The sequence below is a fragment of the Bubalus bubalis genome, chromosome 6 (genome assembly GCF_019923935.1).
Source record: "Bubalus bubalis isolate 160015118507 breed Murrah chromosome 6, NDDB_SH_1, whole genome shotgun sequence".
NCBI lineage: Eukaryota > Metazoa > Chordata > Mammalia > Artiodactyla > Bovidae > Bubalus > Bubalus bubalis.
In genome coordinates this window covers 90,696,532-90,701,239 of record NC_059162.1, presented here as the reverse complement: position 1 = coordinate 90,701,239, position 4,708 = coordinate 90,696,532, and positions in this window count along the sequence as shown.

The following is a 4,708-nucleotide window of genomic DNA, read 5'->3' as shown; positions in this document are numbered from 1 at the left end:
ATGCCCTCCTCCAGGGGATCTTCCTGACCCAGGGATCCAACCTGTATCTCTTAGGTCTTCTGCATTGGCAGGTGGGTCTTCACCACTAATGTCACCTGGGAAGCCCTTTCTTATCGATTTTAATTATTTATTTTTGGCTGTGCCGGGTCTTCTTTGCTGCACTCGAGCCTTCTCTAGTTGCTGCATGCACTGGCTACTCTTTGTTGAGGCTCGCGGACGTCTCCTTGCAGTGGCTTCTCCTGTTGTGGAGAACAGGCTCTATCGAGGCGCATGGACTTCGGTAGCGGCAGCTCATGGGCTCTAGAGTGTGGACTCAGTAGTTGTGGCACAGTGGCTTGGATGTTCCACGGCATGTGGAATCTTCCTGGACTGGGGATGGAACCAACGTCTCCTGCATTGGCAGGCGGATTCTTACCCACAGTACCACTAGGGAAGTCCTTAATTTATTTTTAATTGGAGGATAATTGCTTTACAATATTGTGTTGGTTTCTGCCATACAATAACGTGACTCAACCTTAAGTATGCATATATCCTCTCCCTCTTGAACCTCCCTCCCCTACCCCATCCCACCCCTCTTGGTGGTCACAGAGCTCCACAAGCCCCTGTATTTTTGATGGGTGTGTAAGAGAGGGCTGAGAGGAGCTGAGTCTACACCATGCTTAGTGACCATGCCTGGCTAGGAGTGCTGTTTTGAGCCTCATCTCAGGTTTTCCTCTAAACTTCCTAGGGATGCTCTCAGGTTAAACCTACCATGTTAACCAATGCTGAGCTGTGTGCTTTACACGAGTTTTTACTTATTCATTCCCCTGCAGACTGATACTGAGCATCTGTTGCATATCAGGCCAGTGCAGGACACCTGAGAGGTACAAAGATGAGTTAAATTCATTCCTTCTCTGAGGTACTAACCAAGGGCTGGGAATGGCAGGGAGAGGAGTAAGTTCCACTTGAGAGGGAAAGAATAAAGTCCTGGGAGTTCAGAGGAGCGAGAGTTCACGTGAGAACCAGAGGATCAGAGGGCGCCGTCTGTTCATCGAGTGCCATTCATTCATTCCAGAAACAGTCTCTGGAGGAAGGATGAATATAAATGCTTATGGCCTCCTCCTTGTCTGCCAGATATAGTGCTTCAAGATTTCACATACATTATCTGATGTAAAATTATAAACAGACAATGTAGAAGGAAGATTATAAACTTGATTATGCAACAAATCTGAATTTAAATCCTAGTACTGACATCTCTTTAGCTGTGGGACTTTTGTAAAAATTTAATTAATGGCTCTCAACCTGCTTCCTTACCTGTCAAATGGGGTTATTCATCAAAGAATTGTCCTGAGGATTGAAAGAGATGGTGTTTGTAAACCATTTCACATATGGCCTGGCACAGAGGAGGCTCTCAGTAAAAACCCTGGCTCTCTTCCCTTCCTGCATCCTTTTTTTTTTTTTTTTTTCCTTCCTGCATCCTTGAGAACTTTTTTTTTTTAAGAGACAAATTATTGCCTCTCATGTTTTCTAGATTCGGGCTCTGTTCTCTGAAAAGGAGCACTAATTTAGTATAACACTTTCGACACTTTACTTCCCTAATCTTTCAGGATGAAAGGGTGGGTCTCTTCCCCTTCATTTACCAAAGCCTATTGCAAACTGAAGGCTACATCAAAGGAAGCTCTGCACTGAGAAGTGTGACTGTGCTCTCCAAATTTCCATCCCAAATTCCAAAAGGATTTGGGTTTCTGTTTTCTCTGGAGCTGGAAGGCCAAAGCTCCAGCACTGAATGTAAGATCATGCTGGGTCAGTCTTGGGCCCCGAAGGTCTCTCCTACTCAGGGCACCCATCTGGGGTACTGTCGTGGGTGGAATGTGCCTTCCCCAAAGGATATGTGAAATCTCATGTACCTTCTACTTCTTATTTGGAGATAGGGTTGTTGCATATGGAATTAGTTAAGATGATATCATACCATAGTAGAGTGTGCCCTTAATATAACATGACTGGCGTCCTTAGAAGATGACCATGTGATGAAATTGTCATGTGACAACAGAGACAGAGACTGGAGCCAAGGATGGACAGCCACCATCAGAAACTCAGAAGAGGCGAGGAAGGATTCTCCCTTACAGGTTTCAGAGGTAGAATGCTGCTGTTGACACCTTGATTTTTGGACGTCTGACCTCTGAAACTGTGAGACAATACATTTCTGTTTTTTTAAGCTGCCCAGTTTGTGGTACTTCATTATGGCAGCCTGGGGATACTAATGAGGAATTAAATGAGTCAACATTTCACCTCCATCTTAAAAGCTCAGGAACTGGAGCCCCTAAACCTCCCCAATTCACCAGCACCATCACTTTAGTACAGGACTTGGTAGGGGAAGTGAGTTTATCCAAGGAATGAGGGAATGCATGGCTGTGGCTCAGAGAAGTGGTATGAATCACACACAGTCCCATGGCTAGTTGGGAGCAGAGTCTGCTCCCCAATCTGTCTCTGAATGCCTAGTCAGCTCTACTAGGACAATAACATAGCTACTAGTTAGCTTCCTGCTTAAGACCTGGGGCTTCAGAGTGTCTAATCCTCAGTTTTCCCACTTGTTGCTTTTTCAGTTCAGTTCAGTCACTTAGTCATGTCTGACTCTTTGCAACCCCATGAATTGCAGCACGCCAGACCTCCCTGTCCATCACCAACTCCCGGAGTTCACCCAGACTCACGTCCATCGAGTCAGTGATGCTATCCAGCCATCTCATCCTCTGTCGTCCCCTTCTCCTCTTGACCTCAATCCCTCCCAGCATCAGAGTCTTTTCCAATGAGTCAACTCTTCGCATGAGGTGGCCAAAGGACTGGAGTTTCAGCTTTAGCATCATTCCCTCCAAAGAAATACCAGGGCTGATCTCCTTCAGAATGGACGGGTTGGATCTCCTTGCGGTCCAAGGGACTCTCAAGAGTCTTCTCCAACACCACAGTTCAAAAGCATCAATTCTTTGGTGCTCAGCCTTCTTCACAGTCCAACTCTCACATCCATACATGACCACAGGAAAAACCATAGCCTTGACTAGACAGACTTTTGTTGGCAAAGTAATGTCTCTGCTTTTGAATATGCTATCTAGATTGGTCATAACTTTTTTTGCAAGGAGTAAGCATCTTTTAATTTCATGGCTGCAGTCACCATCTGCAATGATTTTGGAGCCCCGAAAAATAAAGTCTGACACTGTTTCCACTGTTTGCCCATCTATTTCCCATGAAGTGATGGGACTGGATGCCATGATCTTCGTTTTCTGAATGTTAAGCTTTAAGCCAACTTTTTCACTCTCCACTTTCACTTTCATCAAGAGGCTTTTTAGTTCCTCTTCACTTTCTGCCATAAGGGTGGTGTCATCTGCATATCTGAAGTTATTGAAATTTCTCCCGGCAATCTTGATTCCAGCTTGTGCTTCTTCCAGTCCAGCGTTTCTCATGATATACTCTGCATATAAGTTAAATAAGCAGGGTGACAATATACAGCCTTGACGTACTCCTTTACCTATTTGGAACCAGTGTGTTGTTACATGTCCAGTTCTAACTGTTGCTTCCTGACCTGCATACAGATTTCTCAAGAGGCAGATCGGGTTGTCTGGTATTCCCATCTCTTTCAGAATTTTCCACAGTTTATTGTGATCCACACAGTCAAAGGCTTTGGCATAGTCAATCCAGCAGAAATAGATGTTTTTCTGGAACTCTCTTGCTTTTTCCATGATCCAGTGGATGTTGGCAATTTGATCTCTGGTTCCTCTGCCTTTTCTAAAACCAGCTTGAACATCAGGAAGTTCACGGTTCACATATTGCTGAAGCCTGGCTTGGAGAATTTTGAGCATTACTTTACTAGCGTGTGAGATGAGTGCAATTGTGCGGTAGTTTGAGCATTCTTTGGCATTGCCTTTCTTTGGGATTGGAATGAAAACTGACCTTTTCCAGTCCTGTGGCTACTGCTGAGTTTTCCAGATTTGCTGGCATATTGAGTGCAGCACTTTCACAGCATCATCTTTCATGATTTGGAATAGCTCAACTGGAATACCATCACCTCCACTAGCTTTGTTTGTAGTGATGCTTTCTTTTTTTTTTTTTAATTTTATTTTATTTTTAAACTTTACATAATTGTATTAGTTTTGCCAAATATCAAAATGAATCCGCCACAGGTATACATGTGTTCCCCACCCTGAACCCTCCTCCCTCCTCCCTCCCCATACCATCCCTCTGGGTCGTCCCAGTGCACCAGCCCCAAGCATCCAGTATGGTGCATCGAACCTGAACTGGCAACTCGTTTCATACATGATATTTTACATGTTTCAATGTCATTCTCCCAAATCTTCCCACCTTCTCCCTCTCCCACAGAGTCCATAAGACTGTTCTATATATCAGTGTCTCTTTTGCTGTCTCGTACACAGGGTTATTGTTACCATCTTTCTAAATTCCATATATATGCGTTAGTATACTGTATTGGTGTTTTTCTTTCTGGCTTACTTCACTCTGTATAATAGGCTCCAGTTTCATCCACCTCATTAGAACTGATTCAAATGTATTCTTTTTAATGGCTGAGTAATACTCCATTGTGTATATGTACCACAGCTTTCTTATCCATTCATCTGCTGATGGACATCTAGGTTGCTTCCATGTCCTGGCTATTATAAACAGTGCTGCGATGAACATTGGGGTACACGTGTCTCTTTCCCTTCTGGTTTCCTCAGTGTGTATGCCC